Source organism: Hakea prostrata, chromosome 6 (genome assembly GCF_041222555.1).
Source record: "Hakea prostrata isolate BN-2017 chromosome 6, UWA_Hpros_2, whole genome shotgun sequence".
NCBI lineage: Eukaryota > Viridiplantae > Streptophyta > Magnoliopsida > Proteales > Proteaceae > Hakea > Hakea prostrata.
In genome coordinates this window covers 8,053,908-8,076,045 of record NC_142605.1, presented here as the reverse complement: position 1 = coordinate 8,076,045, position 22,138 = coordinate 8,053,908, and the positions used below count along the sequence as shown (strand labels likewise).

At 38.7% G+C, this 22,138-nt stretch overlaps 1 non-coding gene across 1 annotated transcript; it reads left to right on the top strand.

Moving 5' to 3' along the window:
* Positions 1 to 16,782: 16,782 nt before the first annotated feature.
* LOC149012196 (small nucleolar RNA R71) lies at positions 16,783 to 16,889 on the top strand. Its single transcript, XR_016174180.1, has one exon. It is a non-coding gene; the product is annotated as a small nucleolar RNA R71 (small nucleolar RNA).
* The last annotated feature ends 5,249 nt before the right edge of the window (positions 16,890 to 22,138 follow it).

Here is a 22,138-nt window from a genome sequence, read left to right as displayed (position 1 = left end):
GACATATCACTTCGAGTCAAATCAAAGGATGATGGTTAGAAGCTCACAATGAGCCAAGCCCCAAGATCTTGAAGGATGGAGTTATACTCCATTTCATATCCATGTATCTCTTGATACCACGGAATGGATTTGATCTTCCTGATGGCCGCCTCGTCTTCTTTGGATATGGGAAGGCCCCGGTTACTTTCGGACGAAGAAGTAAACCTCCTCCAGGTGGTCGGGAAGTTAAGATCTGATGGAGGCGCTCGACAGAAAAAGTATCATTCGCGCCATCTTTTGTGGTTAGAAGGGCAAGTTCCTTTGACAAGGATGCTGCCCCTCCAATCAAGTTCAGCCTTATTGCATTTGGAAAGAAAGACCCATCCAGGAGGATGGGAGATAGAAAGAACATGAAAATGTACAAAAAGAGAAAGAGATGGCGTAATGCCAAGCTCAAAACACAAACCCAAGAAGTCGACGATGAGACGCCAGCTATTGGGGAGGAGCATTCCGGGACAAATGTTCCAGTGATTCAAAACTGCGGAGAATAAAGGATTAAAAAAGGGAAAGCGAACCCCGCTTTCCAGTGCATCTATGTACAGAGAAAATTCACCCGAAAGGGATGAATCAACCCTCTCATCAGGGTGGGGAGCCCTAACCTGATATGAGGAAGGAAGGTCAAAATCTTGGACAGCTGAAATAAGGGTTTCTCCATTATAAATGGAAGGAACAGAGCCAGGCCCACCATTGGACCCGGAGGTTTGAGGCTGCCTAGAAGACTCGACAATCTTGGAAGATCCAGACTCGAGAAGGACAGGAGAAGTTTCGGTTTTTCTTTCAAAACCTTTTTGAGAAACTTCAGCGAACTCCTGCCGGAGGACGGTTAGGGTTTTGTTATCACTATCCGACTGTTCGGAGCAGGGAGAAGCAAAAGCATCATCGCTATCACCAACATGGGGTACTAAAGAAGCCCTATCGTCCGCCATTACTCGTTACGATAAACTACAAAAAGAAAAGACCAATAAACTTACCGATTCAGGTGAGACGGAAGCTTGAGAGCAAGAAGGCGCGAAAGCGACGACAAAGGTTCAAATTCCAGACGGGAAGAATGAAACCTACGAAGACAACGAACCGCTTTTAAAACTCCCGCACGAGTGTTCGGGAATCTGAACGATCGAGATTGATTCAAAATCAACGATCAAGATTCAAAGACGTTTTGAAAGTTTGAACTCACGAATCCGAAATAGGCGTTCGGAAACCGTCGCTTGGATGACGTGAGCCACGACAGATCAACTGCAACGAAGATACGTGGCCTTACACTCACAACGCTCGAGGAAAAGTGACCACCGCATTAAATGTGATATGACATTTAATGAAGCACGCAGAGATCATCACCTGACGAAGAACCCAGTTAAAAACCAAGCCCTCGGGATCGACCGAACGCTTGGTCTGGGGGGCTCGTGATATGGAGAGTTTATGATCTGACCGGGTTCATACCTGGTCCGACCCTCGACCCCGGTCGAGACGGAGAAAACCGAATCGCTCCCGAGCGAACCGGAGCCGAAAGATGGCTTCTGTGAAGAAGAAAGATTATTCTGCTGCAAGCGTGCCCTAATCTTACTTATGGATTAGGGTAATCACCCCGATGACAAAGAGACTCAAACCGACGGCTGCGGATAATCATCATCAAAGGGATAACTATCGCATAACCTAACGGTTGTCTCAGGAGTCCTCTACTAGCCCAAACTAGTAGAAGTCTATCGCTCAACGAATCTTATTGATAAGATCCAACGACTACCCGAAGAAGGCTCGAGTGCATCCAACGAAGGAGATTCGAAGGTACACTCTATATAAACCTCACTACCATACAAGGTGAGGGACGGATCAATCGATCAAAAAGAATACTATCTGATACTCAGGTTCAGATACATACCGATAGATCCAAACTATCGGCGTCACCGCTATCTAGATCACCTTTCCCGTTTCTTCATTCATTAGCTCGTGCTTCTAGCAGAGCCGTTTGTGATTAAGTTCATCAACCGACTTAGCCTTCGGAGGTGGACTCCCGACCCCAGCGGTCGGGCCACATCTGACGCTTTTGTTTTGCAGGACATCACGTGGAGATCCAAGGGCTGAGCAGATTTTGGACGCATCAACCGGTAACCCATCCGGTGCTCCTCCAGTGGTTAACTACCAAGAAATCATTAATCTTATGGGGGATATGTTGCAACAGCAGAGTGCACAGTTCAACCGAATCTTCATTGGGATTTTTGCCATGCACAATGAGACCCGTCTTGCTGCCAGACAAACCCTAATCTCGCTACTATGCCTGATGTTGGAAGAAAGAATTTTGGTCACCAGAAGTCCCTACCCAGTAGAAGTCCTAGCTATGTTAAAAGACCCAGCAGAAAGTTCACTAGGCCTGCACCGTATTCCACCTTGACTTATCAGCCCCGGACTGTGGGACAAAGTGCTGGGAATGCAAATCTCAATCAAATTTCTGCAGACCTAAGATCAGTGAATCGAAGACCTCTAGAGCCAGTGTGACCTGTAGGACAGAGAGAACTTGTTTGTTTTTATTGCCGTCAAAAAGGACAGTTTGCCCGTCGCTGCCCTCATAAACCAAGTCGTCTAGCTGCTTTAGCTACGAAGTCAGTTCAAGCCCCTCCTGCTGGTAAAGTGTGTAGCGTAGTTGGAAGCGAGATAGAACCAAACCAAGATCTCGTAACTGGTACGTTGCTCTTATCCTTTAACTTCTGCTATTGATCTATTCTTTACTTATGCATTGTATAAATACCATATGCACTGCCTTGATTTATCTTTGCTTGCGCATTGTATGAATACCACATGCATTGCCTTGATTTATTCTTTATTTATGCATTACATACATATCATATTTGTTGCTTGATTTAATCCTTACTGATGCATTGCATATAGGCCATATGCATTGTTTTGATTTATTCTTACCATGTGAGTTTGCCTAGTCTGTATGAAATGCTTGTCAGTATTGTTTTGAATTCCTCTTAGCTATTTAAGAAGTCAGCCAAGAGTCCAATATTCTTTACCTATTAGATCTATTGTTCATTGCACCTTCCATCCCCTGGTAAAGTTTCGGTGGAAGAATCACACCCCTGAAGAAGTTTCCTCATCTTAGTGGAAGCCCAAGTATGCTTTCAATTTCGAGGACGAAATTATTTTAAGGGGGAGAGATTGTGAGATCCCACCTAACCCTAACCTTTCTGTTGTACCAAATGCATACATACCATATGCATACCATATGCATTGTTCGATTTATTCTCTGCTGTACGAATTGCCTAGTTTCGTTTGATAGAAGTTTACCCCAAAGCTGATCTATTCTCTCCCCAATTTCTTCTTGTGCCTTACATTCCCTTTGATAGGAGGATGATCTTAAATCATTCCCATGACTAATCCTTCTATCCCTTCTGTTCTAGAGTGGATCTCCATACACTCTATAACCTTGTAAATTCTCCACATGATGATTTCGAAGAGAAATCAAGTGTGATCTTCATGATTTATTATTCCTTCTAATTGTTTCAAGACTTCAAGCTTTTCATCTCCTATTCTTCAATCAAAGATTTGTAATATCTCTTGTGTTGTATTGATCTACTCTTGCTACGATTATTCTTTGAGATTGAGATTATGAAGAGGATGCTGCATCCTTGCAACATATTGATCCTTGCAACCATCTCTTCTACAATCTCCTTTAATTCTTAAGGTTTTATGATCTTCATATTCATCTTCGCCATGATCCTTGTGAAATCTTCATGAAGCCATGATCATACTTTCGATTTGATTTCAAAGCATGTCAGATATATTCCTTGTTTTCTTACATAAGACTTATTGTTATTTGTTTTCCGTGGACTTTGAGAGAAGGAAGCCAAGATAATAGGAAAGTACCCCTGTCTTTCAGAATCTAGGAACTCTCCCAATTTCGAGGACGAAATTATTTTAGGGGGGGAGAATGTGAAATCCAGCCCAAACCTAGCCAGGACACCCTATCTATTTTGGGTGAAGAAAGGTTAGTTTAATGTTACATCTTGAAGTTGGACCTTGATTTCAGTGTTCTGTCTCCTTCTTCTCTCTTTTCTTCTTCTTATTGTTCTATCTTGATGTTTTGATTGTGGAGAAGGTGTTACACTACTATAACTACCTATTCTCTAATCTCCTTATGTCTTAGAGTGAACTCCCAATCACTCTATGCATTCCTTGAAACCACATAATGAATCTCCTCAATTCTTCACTGATTTTGGTTGAGTTTTGGACAGCATGATCATTCTACTGTAGCTTCTTTTCTAATTAATGTTTAACACGTTTGATCTTAGCCTTACTGCTGTTCTAATGTATTTCATCTCTTTGAATCAATTCCCCTTTCTTTATTTTAGCCTTCTATGTTGACCATTGATATAAGCATTCTAGTAAGTTTCTATTTTTGATTCCTCCCATTCTAGGATTAGTATTCTTTTGATTTTCTATTTAGTTATTCTTGCCTCTGATATGTTCTTGATATTCCATTAGAGAGAAGCCTTGTTCTCTCTAATTCTTCCCTTGAATCCATGGTGAGTTTGCTACGAGAACCATGTTGTTTCCAATTTAGAAACTCATGTTCCCAATTTATAAAGTACTGATATTTGGACCATGGATGATGTCAAATTCATGCTAGATAGTCTTAGTATGTTTGTGTGAAGTTCCCTTTCGAATTTCGGATCAATCGGACTTCAAACGAAGAAGTTATGACCAAAACAAAGGCAATCTGCACCTTGTTGTCTCCATTGGTCGACCGATTGGTCGATCGAGCCGATAGACCAATCCAATCGACCAATGAGATCTGTTTTCCAGATTTAGGTCTTTCTTGCTCTATTTAAGTCCAATCTCGGGATTAGTTCGTCTCCTCTGCCTCCTAAGCCTCTGGAACGAGTTAGAACTCCATTCTAATCAATTTCCTTGCATCCTTGGTTGATTTCTCGCAAGAACTCAAGTAATCTTCTTCCTCTTGCATCAAAAGTATGTCTACACTCTCTTCTTCTTCTCCATCTCTGTTTCTCTTTCCTTTTTGGGCTGAGACAGTAGAGAAGATGCTGCATTCTCTGTTGCAAACATCTCTCTACTCATCCCTCATGATCTTCCTAAGGATTAATGGCTAATGCGATGATCTTAACCATGATCATTGCAAGCTTTTGAAGGAATCATGATCTAAATCATGATCTTGTCTTTGTTCATCTTTTGATTCAAATTCTGATCTTCTTAGATCTGTTTTATTGATCATCTTAGTAGTCAATCGCTGTGTTTTCTTTACAAGAGTTGTAACCTATCAATCTCTAGTTCTTTCTTCTTGATCATACCATGCTTTCTCCAAGAACCATGACTAATACATTTATGGTAAGTTTTGTTTCTTTATTTAGATTCATGTTCTTCAGTCTTAGATCTATTTTTCTTGAAGATCTATGCATGTTTTTCATGATTTCTTTATCACAATCAATGATCCATCATCCTATCGTTCTTGTCCATGATTGTTACTATGAATTCTTCAAGAACCATGATTGATCTAATTATGGTAACTTTTGTTTCCTAATTTGTAACTTGAAGACTTGATTTGATTAGTGTTTTGAAGTCCTCTATATACTAGGATACTTTCATAGTAGTTTTCCCCTTGTTTGGTAACCTTTTGAACCACCAAATTCGGTTCTATATTCTAAAAACTCTGATTTTGAAGGCCACTGTCTCTATTGGTCGACTCATTTGTCGACTGAGGCAGTAGACCAAGTCAATCGACCAATGAGGACAGTAACTCCAGATTTGGTCTGTTTTGGATGTTTTGATATCTTTCCTTCTAGGTTTCTTTCATAATATGATATATATACTTGTTTAGGACCTTCTTGCCAAGTTTGGGAAGATTCTCCTTGATCCTTGGAGATTCTCTTCAAGTTATATAAGGTAAGGATGGTTACTTCTATAATAGCATAGATTGTGTGATTTTAGTTTTTATATTAGAATCTTTCGGATTTGTTACCATAGTTAGATTCTTTTATGAATATATTACTGCTGTATTTACTTCAATTACAGTTGTATTATTTACTTGCTTTCTTTAGTTTATGAATGTCTTTATTTGTCAACTGTATATGAGATGAATCTTATTATGTTATATTTTCTATATAGTGTAAATGTGTATGATATGATTGATTTGTGATTGTGATTGATTAAGTATGGTTCAGGAAGGAGAGGTGTCCTTTTGACACTTCTGTCCTTGGACAACTACGGGAATATTATGGGATGTTTCCGGAGATGCCCTCTGGACACCTTCCTAAACTGTTGGATGACATATTTAGGACTGTCTAGTAGTGTTTGGCTAGGATGTCCCGTTATGTCAGACCCTAATCGGAGGGGTATTGAGACCGAACGACCCGTGGTAGCAATGGGGATTCATGGGCGCTCAAGACCGGTAACCAACCCGTGAGAGGACAGGAATCACATTGTGGGGACCATTTATTGGTAGGGTTGCATATGGTTAGACTTGGGCTCACGGGCGCTTAAGACCGGTAACCAACCCGTGAGAGGACGTGAGAGCTTCCCGTTTACCATATGTGGATAACCAATAGGGTTGATGAGTCCGTAGTCAGGGACTATGAGGACTCTAGTGTGAAGGATACCGGAAAGGATCGCCAGGGGTGAGGAATGAACGTATCTGGATCTGACTTGATATAACTAAGTAGAAGACTTGCATTTGGCTAGGCTTTACCCTGACATGCGTCAGTACTTAGATCAATGGTGATGTGAGAGAGCGGTGACCTATACCCCCAGCCATGGAATGTCCCGAGGGATGCCGGACCCACTACAAAAAGGCGTTGTGTGATGAGACCTTCCCAAAGAAGTATGGTGCTATGACTTAAAGCATGTCTACCAATAGAGACCAGCATACATAGAGTTAGATTCATACATTCATTGTTTGTCTCATACCATATTGCATTTATGTTTGTTCTGAAATCCTGCCATTTATGTTATTATGGATTTAACTGCCTTACTGGGTTTCTTTCGAAACTCACTCCTTTTGTACCATATCTGTTGTTAGACTTCTCTGCAGGTTTGGAATACGATGACGGTCCATATAAGGAAGCGCAAGGTGAAGAAGATGAAGACTGATGATGAAGAAGAGCCGACTGAAGATGTGGATTAGATTTCTCTTGTTTCTTTTAGACTTATCTTTTACCTTACATGTATTAGCTTAGAGGTTTACTTAGATTTCGATCTACCTTCCGCATATGTTTGTGGAGTATATTTCCGCTATACTCTACAGTTGTCTTTTGATTTGGTATCATGTTTTCACACTCTGATATTCTTAGTGATTCTTTTGAGATCCTTTCTTGACTTTTATTATAAATTACTTGAACATTATGATTTGTTCTTGCTTTTGATTATGTTATTGTGCTAAATGGATATGATCGTTCCTAAACTTGATCTTTTGGGCTGTGGATCACACTCTCGGGTATGCCAGTTAGGGTACCGGCTGGGAGGATGTGACACCAGCCATGGTTTTTGACGAGGACTTTACCCAACTACCCCGGCAGACCCAAGATACCTTAAATGGTTGAGGGGGAGTGACAGACGACCCAAAGAAGTATGTTGCTATAACTTAAAGCATGTCTACCATAGAGACCAGCATTCATAGAGTTAGAATCATACTTGCATCATATGTTTCATATCATATTGTATCATGTTATGACTTGTATCATATGGCTTATGTATTATGGAATAACTACCTTGCTGAGTTCTTTTGAACTCACTCCTTTTTGCAACATCTTTTGTTAGACTTTCCTGCAGGTACTACTACTGTTGACTATAATGGTCAACACTTTGAAGACCAAGTTGGTAACTCATACAATATTGGTTACGGTGACTACGCCGGTGAAGACTATCAGTTCGAGACTGATATTTATCAGGAGCAGATTCGGCTTTGTCTAGTTTCTTATGATTATCTTATTGAGGAAACATTGTATAAGTTAGAAGAAACTGTAACTTAGTTGCTTACCTTTTTCTTTCCCTTCTTTTGAGAACTGGTTGTAACCTTAACTTTTATTCGATCTACCTTCCGCTGTTATTGTAGAATGGGTTTCCCCTTTTATTTCGTACTTTGACTATTTAATCTATTGATATCATTTTCCGTACTCTGATGTTCTTTGTGATCCTTCTGAGATCCTTTCTTGACTTTTATTATTACATTACTTAAAAACTATGATTTGTTCTTGCTTTTGATTAAGTTATTGTGCTAAGTGGATATGATCATTCCTAAATTTTATCTTTTGGGCTGTGGATCACTCCCCCGAGTAATCCAGATAGGGTACCCCCTGGGTGGATTTTTGCAGGATGTGACAGGCCCAATATCTCTTTCATGAGAAAGCTGATTGCTATAGGCTTCGGAGGGTAAAAAATTCCTTTCACAGGCTGATCAATGGTACAATTTACCTTGAATTTTGAGTCATCTAGCATTGGTTTGTGCACATGCCAAAACCTCATTTTTATGCCTTCTAGACTGACCTTCTCTCATCTTTTGAAATCCATCAGAGTGATCGGGTCTTCATCGTGGTCATCCACCTCTATAGGTTTGATTTCCAAACACCCAGGCTTAACTCATATGGTTTAGAGTTGTCGCTTACTTGTACTCCAAGTTCGCGGTCTTGAAACCAATGGGTTAAAGGGTTAGAAATCCAAGGGATTTCACATGTTGAGTGTAGGTTCTTTTCGAAGATCTTTTCTTGGATTTTGTCTGACCACTTTGGTTAACAGAGCCTTCCAAGCTCATGTTCTATTGGGGCTTTTCTTTAGTGGTCTTATTCTCTTTAGTCGGCTCCTTCTTTTCTCGCCTAGATTTGATTGCCTCTAAAATAATTGCTTGCTTATGGCATCAGTCTAGCGAATCGGAATACGTCTCGAGCATGTCATGCATGAGGTTCTCTAGCATGCAGGGGGGTGTGATGCCCTGGTTCAGAGCATGGAATACGATTTTTTGCCGTCCAAATTTTCAATCTGTATGGTTGATTTATTGAGCTTGGACACAAGTCTTTGATCGCTTCGGCCTTGCCTTATTGAAAAAAGAATATCTTGCGTCTTCTTAGTGTTTATTCCACTCTAGAATTGTGAAATGAAAATATTACCAAGTTGGTCAAAATTTCAGATCGACCCATCCTTCAACCATAAGAACCATTGGGATGCTAGGCCTGTTAGCACGGCTGAAATGTTCAGCATAATGCCTTCGACATTGGAGATATCTTATGACATAGTAGTTGCCCTTGTATCTTTGTGTTACATCTTTCTCATCCAACTAATAGATGAGGGTGCTACTAATCTTTTGAGCCTCTCGAGAAAGTAGACTTTCATTGTTAACCAGTCCTTTCTTAAACTTTGATATGTGATTTGACTAACATTAGGGATGTTGGTTTAAACTTAAATTATGGATAACTGTAACAACATTTTTAATACCTGATTAATACTTGTCACTTTAATCTTTTCTTACTCTTTGATTATGTTATACCGTGTTGTGTTATGGGTTTGGCCGTGAGCCTTGATCATGTAGTGTTTCAACCTCATGGGTATTCGGGTATGACTGAATCCGGCTGGTTAGGGTGTGACACCTACTGTTTTGGGGTTTGTTTCTATATTTTAATGCTTGACTTTCTAGGTTAATTCTAACATAAACCAATAATTATTTATGATAAGTTGTGTCACACCCCCACCCAGCCGGATCCGGTCATTTTTCGAATACCCAATGGGGGTGATACACTGCAAGACCTAGGTTCAGTGATAATTCCATACAACATATGATATAGTATAATTAAATGGACAAGAATAAATCAAGTTCAAGTATAAAGTTATCAAAACTGAAATAATGATCACAATCATCCATTACTTCAAATCAAAAGTTATAACATCATATTTTTTAGAAGTAAAAAGGATAGTTTTCATCGCAGCGGAAATTAAACTAAACTAATTTTCTAATGGAATCCAACCCCATAAGAATAGTCTTGGCACTAGCATGAAGCTCCATGCGAGTCTACATCTTCTTCAGTTGCTCCCTCGAGAAAGTCTACTGGGGAGGAATCCTCCACTTGGAAGGAGTCCTCATAACTTGCAGTATATTCTAATAGAAACAGACATATAAAAATGAACGAGTTCAACAGAACTCTGTGAGGTCAACTCAACATCATATCATGCATTCGGTCACAAGATTCCACACCACACATATAGCATGAATATCGATAATGTAATTAATGATAATGATATGATATATGAATGATTATGATATTATGCTCCTAACTCTATCATGAAGTCTTTATGGTAGACACACATTAAGTTTAAACACCAATCTCTTTTAGGTGGTCTCAACCACTGTCCCTCAACAAGAGACGTCTATTGGGTTCTCCACGGTTATTGGGTAAAGTCCTGTCAAGCCATGGTTGGGGTATAGGTCACCACTCTCTCACATCACCATTTGGTATGAGATTTGGTGCGTGTCAAGGATAATCCTAGGCCCAGTGCAAAGTCATACGGTCTCGTACTACATATGGTCCAGATACTTCCCCTATGGCACCAACCAACTCGGCTCAGTATCCAATATCTCCCCTCATGCCTAGTGCCCTTTTGGTTCGATACTTTCCCACCTATGAATGGAATCCTCAATGGGAGGCATCTGTTGGATTCCATTCATTAACCCAGTGGCCATCCACATATAATGGACATGATGCTCTTCATGTCCTCTCATGGGTTGGTTACAGGTCTTGAGCGCCCAGGAGCCCTATCTGTTATATGCAACCCTATCGCTCTATGATGATAGTAGGTCTGCTTGACACTCAGGACCCAACCACTAACACCACGGGTTAACCGACTTCAATACCCCTGCTGGAAGGGTAGTAGTACTCATGAGGTTACCAAGATGTTACGCAAGTGCACGTGTCGCAATCAAGTAATAAATGATAAGTAAAGTATCGATCCCACGGAGAATTATATCCTTAACTTTCAATGTAAAAGTAAAATTGATTTAAATGAGATTAACAAGGTTGATTTGTGATTGACTAACTAAATGACCAAAAGACAGTTAATTAAACTAACGAACTAAATTGGAGATTGAGCAATAGAAGAAACTTAATGAGTGAAAAGTGTGTTAGGAATCAAGTTTCCCTTCCCCTGAATTTTATAATGCAAATACTAAAGCAATACTACAACCCCAAGATAAATCAAGAACTTGGAATGAATGGCAATATGGTATTTTCCAATACACATAAGCTAGCATCCTAAATCAACATCTGCATATTCCTATGAAGAATTGAATTAAGAATGCAATTTAAACCCAATCCAATCAATGGTAATGTGAGGTAATTGGGTATTCCTACCCAACCTACTAATTAACACAACCTAATTAAAGATTATGCTAACTCACACAATTCAACAAACACCTAGACTCCATTAATTTTCCAATTAATGAAAACATAACATTCAGTCAAGAAAGATCATTCAAGAACTGAAATTAGTCAATATAACATGCTGAATTCATTAACAGTAAAGTGGATTGCAATAAAACTAAAGAACACATGATTAGTTACATCTCAAAATTCAAGTTTAGGTACTACTATCGTCCCAACACAGCAAAGATTTAGCCCATAACAGAATTCAAATACATAAAACCAAGTATAGTTGTCATGAGACTAGAATGTAAGAAGATAGAGTTATAAAAACAAGAAGAAACTAAAGCTTCAATGCTTCCACACGAGCTCCAGCCTTCTTCTCCAGCAAATCAGCAACTCCAGCAGCTCCTTGCTTCCACAAAAGCTCCAGCATTCGTTCTCTCTTCTTTCCTTGCCTTAGTCGAGTACTCTATTCTCCCCTCAGCCGAATGTGCTATGTTCTCCTCCCTCCTCTTTGCCTCTCTTCCCTCTATAAATGTATTCAATCATTAGGGTAGAACCTGGCTATAGGATTAGAACATTCCTCCTGAGATCAAGGGCTGAGAACCATCATGTATTTACAATAATATTGTCCACTTAAGTTAGCCCTTTCTGGTCATTTCCATTTGAATTGGATATGAGAATATTTTGCTCCGTTGCTGTGGCAATGCTGCAACAAAGTTAGAGGACAGCTTCTTCTCCTATTATGGCTCTTTACCTACATTTTTCAAGAGAAAGAGAAACAATCAAATTCATCCACAAATCTGAAGAGAAATTCAAGTAAGAGTGACAATAATGAACTAAACAAGATGCAACATGTTAAGACTAAATAAGACAACATCTAATGAATACTATCACTAAAACAAAGACAAAATACTCCTAAATCAAGCCATCTCAAGTATAAAGTTACCAATCTTAACTCTATTTCATAGAGTTATCACACCCCCAAACTTAAGACATTGTTTGACCTCGAGCAATAAAGACAAGTGAAAACACCAACTAACTACTAATGAAAGCATTAAGAGATCAAAAAAAAAGAAAAGTAGATAACTTGGCTTAATCATGCAATAGGATAGGTGTAAGATAAAAGTTGCCTCTCAATCTTTTTCTAATAATTTTTTTTCGATCCAACACGTCTGGCCAATAACTCTTAGATGTCATACTTTACTCATCAGGATGCTCGCAAGTATGTGTGTGTGTGTGTGAAAGTTAAGAATCTTGCCCCAGAGTACTGTAGTCCAGCTGAATCATGGTCCTCAAGTTTAGTTCATTGATCTAATATGTTGACCAAATGATTACCTCTCCACTAATTAGGGATCCATATCCTTTTACACCCCCAAGAACTTGATGCATACTATTTAGAGCATTTGACCCCCAAATTTATTCTTTATGAAGCTTCTTTTTTTTTTAATCATGTTGTCATCCTGCCTTTTTACGCGAATATCGCACATTTGTGATGAAGATACCCGGTTACTCAACAAGATCACAAACAAGATTGCCTTGCATGCTCATATTCCAGGCCACTGTTGACGTCAAAAATACACATGGGTTACATGCATATTCCTGGTTACTAGGCAGCCCAAATCAGCTGAGCATTATTCTTTCTTTCTCTTTTTTTTTTTTTTTTTTTTTTTTTTTTTCATGTGTGCTCATATTCCAGGCCACTGTTGACGTAAAAAATACACGTGGGTTACATGCATATTCCTGGTTACTAGGCGGCCCAAAATAGCGGAGCATTATTCTTTTGGGGAAGGGAAGGGGTCAAACCTCAGTCAATATTCACAATGCATAGAGTTCTTGGAAACACCCAAATGGGGACCCCTAATGTGTAAGTCTCAAGGTTCTCATTCAACCAATTCTAAAATCCTAAAACTCTCACATTGATCCAACTTTTCCCAGGTTCTCCAGAGCTTGAAACATCACTTGGTGCATCAATAATATGACATCACAGAAATGAGTAAATGCAGACATCAGATCTTTATAGCAAACTTGTGCTAAGATTTCCAACAAAATCAGATTAAGAGGCACTGACATTCTCATTCATTAACAACCATCCAAATTACATGACAAGCCAGATTAACTACACAAAACATTTACTCAAAACATCTACTCTAAAACTGGACGGCAACTCTAAAACGGGACAGCAACTCACAAATCTGAAACTGGACAGCATATGCAACATTAGAAGTAAACCACAAAAGAAAGTTAAAGAAAATAAGCAAGCTTACCCCCAAACTGAAGATGAGCAATGTCCTCACAGCGAAAGAAAGAAAAAAAAATAGTGAAACAAAGAAAAACAGAGTAAAGGAAGAGAAGAGAACAGAACTTCCCTGAACAAACTAGGCTGCAGCATCATCAGCATCATCAGCATCATCAACAACCAATACTGAACCCAAACACACAACCAAGACAGGGATAATCAAACAAAAATAAACACAGTAGACTACATAAAGGTAAAAGACTATAGAAAATAACTACAACTAATCAAACAAACATATGGCATATAGGGAATGAAGGGGGAAACAATAACAAAAACAGAGTAGTGCTGAAAAGAACAAAAACAAACAAAAACAAATGAGACAGCAAGTATATGGAGATGAACAGAAAGGAGTGAATAACCAAAAGCACACAAATATACCTAGGAGAGGCAGAAACAGACACACATAAAACCAAAGAACAAAATTTGAACAGAGGAACACAAGCAAACGACACAAAGGGAAGAGACTAGAGAGAAGAACTACCACTAACAAACAAACACATTAGATGGGAAATCACAACACTGTGATACTAACAACTGACAGGAATCAAAAATTCTAGGTTGTTGTTTGCTAGTGATGGTGGCTGTAAAACATAGCCTAAAACAAATAACCAAATGCAAATAGCCTAAAGAAAATAAACATTTAGACAAGACAATAACAAACACATCAATCCACAGAAAAAGAAAAACACAACCATAACGGACTGACAACAAAGAAAATGCACAAACGATTCAACCACAGCAAAGTAAGAAGGTTAAAAATAAGTAATGAAAGGAAAGGAAGGGGAAAACACTTAGCTGAGGTGGTGTAGTGAAAATGTATGGTGGGAACACAACCAAAACTTGCTTGAAGCCTAGGATAGCACTGGTAGACCCTTGAGACGCGATTCGAGTGTAGAATGGGAAACAAAAATTAGGGTTTTTGTGGGAGATGGACTATCGGTGAAGAAGAAGGTGCATTGATGGGTGAATGTAAGCAAATGGAGGTGGGAAAGTATTTGAGAAGCAGAAAATGGAATATGAGAGGAGGAAGAGTCGCAGTGGAGAAGACGATGGCTTCGTTAGGTTTCTGAGTATCTTTGGGTTTTGGTTTGAAATGAGAGGTTCAATGGGTTTGGGTTGGTATTGGTTTAAAAGGGTTTAAAAATGGGTTCGAGTCAGTATGGGTCAACAATGGTTTAGGAGATGTTTAGAAGTGTAGAAACGATGGGTTGGTTGGGTTTGAGGTTAAACCAGGTCAAGTGAGTGGTTTTATCCTCACTGTGGTGTTGCTGCAGCATTTCTACAGCAACGAACACAGAATGTAATTTTCAACAGAGAATGTAAGACCCGTAGCTAGCTGAAAAATATTTGTTGTAGCGTTGCTGCAACATCGCTACAACAACGAACACAGAATGTAATTTTCAACAGAGAATGTAAGACCCGTAGGTGAGGATCAAAACTTTGTTGCAGCAAAGCTATGACAAAGATAGTGAAATCTGCTGGATACTGAAACATGCTCTGTTCAGCAGTTTGGTTTATTGCCAAATTTGGCAAAACAACCACTCAATATCTTTTTGTTCCCCACACTCCCTGCACATCAAAAATATATGTCATCAAGTCATCATCCAATTTTATTATCAAGTGAAGATTAACAAAATTGGAAACTACCCACTAACTTTGTTAAACACCTACTTAACTAATAAAAAAAACATAACTAAAAACAATGAAATTGGGTTGCCTCCCTTTATAAGCATCTTGAAGTATGATTGAAGATTTGTCACGCTCCAATGGTGCACCCCAATAATGCTTGATCCACTGCATGCTCTAGTTCCCAAGGCCATTTAATGATTTCTTCTTGTGCACCTTCCATAATTGGACTCAAACTCCTTTGTTGCTTCACATACCTGTTGCAACATTTCTCCAACCAAATTTTAAGCTTGTATACTGAAGGATTGATCCCGTTGATCTCTACTATACTCCATCCCATTGCTCTTCTACACTTCTTCAGCACTTCAAGTAGCATATCTTCCTGCTCCTCTATTAGCACTGCTGAAACAATAACAGGGAGTGTCTTGGCTTCATCTAAATGGGCATACTGAGAGTGTTTTGAAAGAGGTGTGAACTCTAACATAGGTGGCTCTTCAATTGATGGTTTAGGGGCTTTAGTTTCAAGCTCAGATAATACAAGAGACTCAAATCTACTCCCACTCAATACCTTAGCTGGTCTTGCCTCTAACCAATCCATATATCTACTTCCTTCATCATTCCACTTGTTCAATTTTTATTGCCAATGAAAGCTCTATTGGGTTTTTAATACACTCTTTCTCCAGCTCTTCGAAACCCAGCTGTTCAATGACATCCACAACAAAGCACTCTTCTATTGCATCTGGAGATCTAGGATTTTTTGTATCACTTGGCAATGATCCTTGAGATCGATTACTTAAAGCACTAGCCAGCTGTCCAACTTGATTCTCCAAATTTCTCAATGAAGATGCTTGACTTTGAATCATTGCATCATTCTTTGCCATATACTCCTCCAATAGAAGCTCTATTGATGAAGAGGGTTCCACAGGCTGAATTTTCACTTTCTGTTGAGCACTTGGAAGTTGATGAGGTCGAGGTGGAATGGAAGATGGGCCTACATTCTGTCCTTGAGCATTCCAAGAGTAGTTAGGGTGCTGCCTCCAACCCGGATTATAGGTTTTGGAATATAGGTTATTGGCATTGCTGAAATTACCAACATAGTAAGCAAATTCTGGGTTAGATGGACAGCTATCAAAGACATGCTCCCCACCACAATATGTACACGAGACTGCTGTATTTTGTTGAGTTTGTACAGCTGCAGCTAGGTTTACGGATATTAACTCCCTAGTTAGGGATGACACTTGTGTAGTTAAAGCTGTCACTGCATCTAACTCATAAATCCCTGCCACTCTCTTATTTGCAGCACCTCTCTCAGCTGGCCATTGGTAGTTGTTGTTGGCCATTCTCTCCAAGATCTCATAAGCTTCATTGTAAGACTTTGCCAATATAGCTCCATTTGCTGATGCATCCACTATGGATCAAGTTTGTCTACTTAAACCATAGTAGAAAGTCTCCATTAGAATCCAATGAGGAATACCATGGTGAGGACATTTACGCAAGAGCTCCTTAAATCTTTCCCATGCCTCATACAAAGATTCACCATCCAGTTGTTGAAAACTAGTGATATCATATCTGAACTTGGAATTCTTTGTTGCAAGGAAGTACTTCATCAATAACTTCTCTACTAAATCATTCCATGTGGCTACTGATTGTGGAGGTAATGAGTTCAACCATGCTCTTGCTCTATCCCGCAATGAGTAAGGGAATAGCTTCAATCTCAAGGCTTTTTCAGTTGCTCCAGGTATCTTAAAAGAGTCACTTACTTCCATGAAGAGTCTAAAATGGAGATGAGGATCTTCTTTTGACATCCCACTGAACTGTCCTATAGTCTAAAGCATTTGGAACATCACAGGCTTAAGTTCAAAATGTAATGCTTGAATTTCTGGCCTTACTATACTTGGATTCAGCTCATGCAACCTTGGGACAGCATATCCTCTAATGGCCCTATCTCTATCATCACCCTCAGCTGCCATATTATTCTCAATATTATTCAACCCATTTCTCACTGCTTCAGCTATTGTTGGAACTGCTGCTAAGCCTCACTGCTCCCTTCTTCTAGCTCAAAATGTCCTTTCTATTTCGAAGTCAAAGGGTACCAACTCTTGATCAGGCAACGTGTTCATACAAGGGTAAAAGCACCTGGGAATACAAGAAAACTAATATCAACGTAAAGAAATTTCAGTAGATACCTAAAACTTACTTCTACACTAATTATCAATGACAAAATTCCCCGGCAACGGCGCCAAAAACTTGTTGCTTGTGTACCAAGATGTTACGCAAGTGCACGTGTCGCAATCAAGTAATAAATGATAAGTAAAGTATCGATCCCACGGAGAATAATATCCTTAACTTTCAATGTAAAAGTAAAATTGATTTAAATGAGATTAACAAGGTTGATTTGTGATTAACTAACTAAATGACCAAATAACAGTTAATTAAACTAACTAACTAAATTGGAGATTGAGCAATAGAAGAAACTTAGTGAGTGAAAAGTGTGTTAGGAATCAAGTTTCCCTTCCCCTGAATTTTATAATGCAAATACTAAAGCAATACTACAACCCCAAAATAAATCAAGAACTTGGAATGAATGGCAATATGGTATTTTCCAATATACATACGCTAGCATCCTAAATCAACATCTGCATATTCCTATGAAGAATTGAATTAAGAATGCAATTTAAACCCAATCCAATCAATGGTAATGTGAGGTAATTGGGTATTCCTACCCAACCTACTAATTAACACAACCTAATTAAAGATTATGCTAACTCACACAATTCAACAAACACCTAGACTCCATTAATTTTCCAATTAATGAAATCATAACATTCAGTCAAGAAAGATCATTCAAGAACTGAAATTAGTCAATATAACATGCTGAATTCATTAACAGTAAAGTGGATTGCAATAAAACTAAAGAACACATGATTAGTTACATCTCAAAATTCAAGTTTAGGTACTACTATCGTCCCAACACAACAAAGATTTAGCCCATAATAGAATTCAAATACATAAAACCAATTATAGTTGTCATGAGACTAGAAAGTAAGAAGATAGAGTTATAAAAACAAGAAGAAACTAAAGCTTCAATGCTTCCACACGAGCTCCAGCCTTCTTCTCCAAGCAAATCAGCAACTCCAGAAGCTCCTTGCTTCCACAAAAGCTCCAGCATTCGTTCTCTCTTCTTTCCTTGCCTTAGTCGAGTACTCTATTCTCCCCTCAGCCGAATGTGCTATGTTCTCCTCCCTCCTCTTTGCCTCTCTTCCCTCTATAAATGTATTCAATCATTAGGGTAGAACCTGGCTATAGGATTAGAACATTCCTCCTGAGATCAAGGGCTGAGAACCATCATGTATTTACAATAATATTGTCCACTTAAGTTAGCCCTTTCTGGTCATTTCCATTTGAATTGGATATGAGAATATTCTGCTCCGTTGCTGTGGCAATGCTGCAACAAAGTTAGATGACAGCTTCTTTTCCTATTATGGCTCTTTACCTACATTTTTCAAGAGAAAGAGAAACAATCAAATTCATCCACAAATCTGAAGAGAAATTCAAGTAAGAGTGACAATAATGAACTAAATAAGATGCAACATGTTAAAACTAAATAAGACAACATCTAATGAATACTATCACTAAAACAAAGACAAAATACTCCTAAATCAAGCCATCTCAAGTATAAAGTTACCAATCTTAACTCTATTTCATAGAGTTATCATTACCTAGCCAAACACTTCTAGACACCTAGCATTCATGTACTTAGGTCTAGATGCATACTCATATAAATTCACTAGGGTAATGGGCTAACCCACAACCCTAGTTGGTAAATAGACATAAGAGATCTAAGTCTCAAAACCAAATCTCACACACATTCTCATATCATCATTCAAGATTATTGAAAAATAGAAGCAAATATACTTTCTTACCTTTCATTCTCACAAAGTCACACTCATAATCACAAAATAATAAATACTAAAGCAAGGCATGATATCAAGAATGAAAATTAATTAACATCATTAAACATGCAATATAAGGTTAAGTATATTCATCACCTTTCACTTTGATCCTTTCTCCAAAGTTTCAAAATTCACTCCCACAAGTTGGTGGCTAAAAGATAAATAAACATATTCATGCAAGAGGATTAATAATCATAAATTAGAGTCAATTTGGGTTTCAAAAGATATCCCAAAATCTTCCCATGAAAACACAATCCTGACTACCAATTTAAAAAGGGTAGTTCTCAACCTAATTTGTGGATGGTCACTATTTCACCACCGATTCGAAGTCAAATCAAAACAAAAATTTGGGAAAGTCTAATTGGCAAAAAAAAGATCATAGGGTACCTTCAATTTAATCCAATTCGATCTAGATCAAAAAGGCCCAAATTTGGCTCTCTCAAATTGCTTGCAGGCGTCTCAGAGAGTCAAAATGCGAAATCTTTTGCAAGGATTCGCACCAACAACTCTCATACTAAAGAGAATCATTAATACAATAATTAAGGAGCATTCAATAAACCTAACATGCTCCCACTACCGCAATCTCACAAAAGAAGTGAGGAAAACCTCACAAAAGTGTGTTTAAAGAGAAGGGTTTAAGAATTCTTGTCTCTTTCAATGTTCCTGCAACTATCCGAGTCACAAAGCACCTTTGGTTGGATGAGATCTACTCTTCTCCATAGTTTCCTCTCTTCTCAAAGCCTTAGCCCCACTCTAGCATAAAAAAATACGTTTATAGGTGAGCTACAACTTAAAATAGGGTTTAAAAAGCTAAAATCCCGATTCTGTCCCATAGCTAGAAAAGGGATGGGGGGTTGGGTCACCCAACCGGTCCAAGTTTGGACCCCCAATCGGATTCTGATTTTGGTGATTTTTGGTTTGGATGAAAGGTCTTTCGATTATCTACATTTGGATACCTTAACCTCGTCAATCGGACTTTCCATCATCGATCTACGGATTTGCCAAAATCAACCTTTTTTATTCCTTCATGACTAACCTTCTTTCTCCTTTTAAATTCTATGAGAGGTGTCGAGTCATCACTAGGGCCATCCACCGAAATTGGGTCCACTTCTGAACCTTCGGGCTCGACTTGAATGGCTCACAATTGTTGCCAACTCGAGGCCTGGGTTCTCGATTTTGAAACCACGGGTTAATGAGTTAGAAATCCAGGGGATTTCACAAGTTGGGACTTGTTAGGCAGTCTTTTGGTTCACTTTGAAAGGTTAGAAATCTACTTGTCAAGTGAAGAAATTCAACCATGTATGTTAAGATTGAAGCTTGTTTTAATATTAAACATGCATGATAACTTATATGTTGTTGTCATATGATTCTTTTGCTCATATTAGAATCTAAAATTACTTAGAATCATGCTCTATTCATGTTTTACTGAATCATGAAGTGTTGTGGTTGAGTTTGGAATTAGTAAGGTTATGCATGAACTTGACTTAGGGTTGCATGGCCATTGCCCTTGGAACCTTAGAATGGACATGTAATTTAAGTTGTAGAATTAGGATGTCAACTTGCATAAGGTTAGGAACACCCCCTAACATGTTATGGCCCTATCAGCATAGGAATTGAAGGCAAATGACCTGTTGCAGCGATATTTAGTTGGTGGGCGCCCAAGATGACAAGATGGATGAGGGGACACAACATTACCATGGGGGTCATTCATTGGTAGAGTTGGGCTCGTGGGCGCCCAAGATGGTGAGATGTATGAGGGGACTCGATAGCTTCTCCTCAATTATTTGTGGATAACCAATAAGGTTACAAATATGTAGTCCGAGTTGGTTAGTGCCATAGGATACAACAAACCTAGACTTGGGAGGATACTGAACCAAGATAGCAAGATGCATGAGGGGAGATATTTGGACCTTGAGCAATATGTTAAAGTAGAAGACTATGAATTGGGCTAGGTATTATTACTCTAACATGCATCAGTACTAGTGCCAATGTTCATGGTGAGGGAGTGTGGCCTTAATCCCCATCAATGGTCGATGAGATTGATGTCCCTACACCTCGGTTGAGACTCTCAAAATCAGTGCATGAGAGGTCTTTGTGAGACTACCTAGAGGAGGTTGGTGGCATACCTTAATGCATGTCCACCTAGATAGAGACTTACATTGGTTAGAGTATAGGAACATTATTACATTGCATTATATTTACATATCACAACATCATATATTCATATTTCTCACACTTGATTATGTGGATATATATATGTGTGTGTGTGTGTATTGTTGAATTTCTCACCAAGTTCTTTGGAATTTATCCCTTGTATAAATATTGCTTAGATGGTTGCGTAGGTATCAAAGAAACCCCAAATTCGGAAGTATTTCCCCTTGAGGATTCAATTGAGGCATCGGTGGGAGCTAATTATGACCCATGGTACGACTCGTGTGTCAATCTTGAGTACTCTTACAGCTCCAATCAACAATGACAAAGCCCGCTTAGTTCACCGTTGGGATTACGAATTAGAGATAGAATGAATTTTATAAACATTTAGAAGAGAAATTAAACCTTAGAAAAATTGAACTCCTCTTTCATTTCCACTTTGACTTTCCATTTCTTTTAGATAGACATTTCTACCAGTTTTGATTATGCTTTCGCATATTTAAAATTCACTTTGAGATTCCTTCAAATATTGTTGTACTCTATATTAATTAATTATTGAATTTTATTGTCTCTTGCTCGTGATTATGTCATTATGCGGATTGATTTGGTGATTGTGTGTGAACCTGATCTTGTGACTGTGAATCATTCCCTCTAAGTATTCGGATAGATCCGATATCGGTTAAGTGGATGTGATGGATTGAGTCCAACCCCGCCTTTCCTAT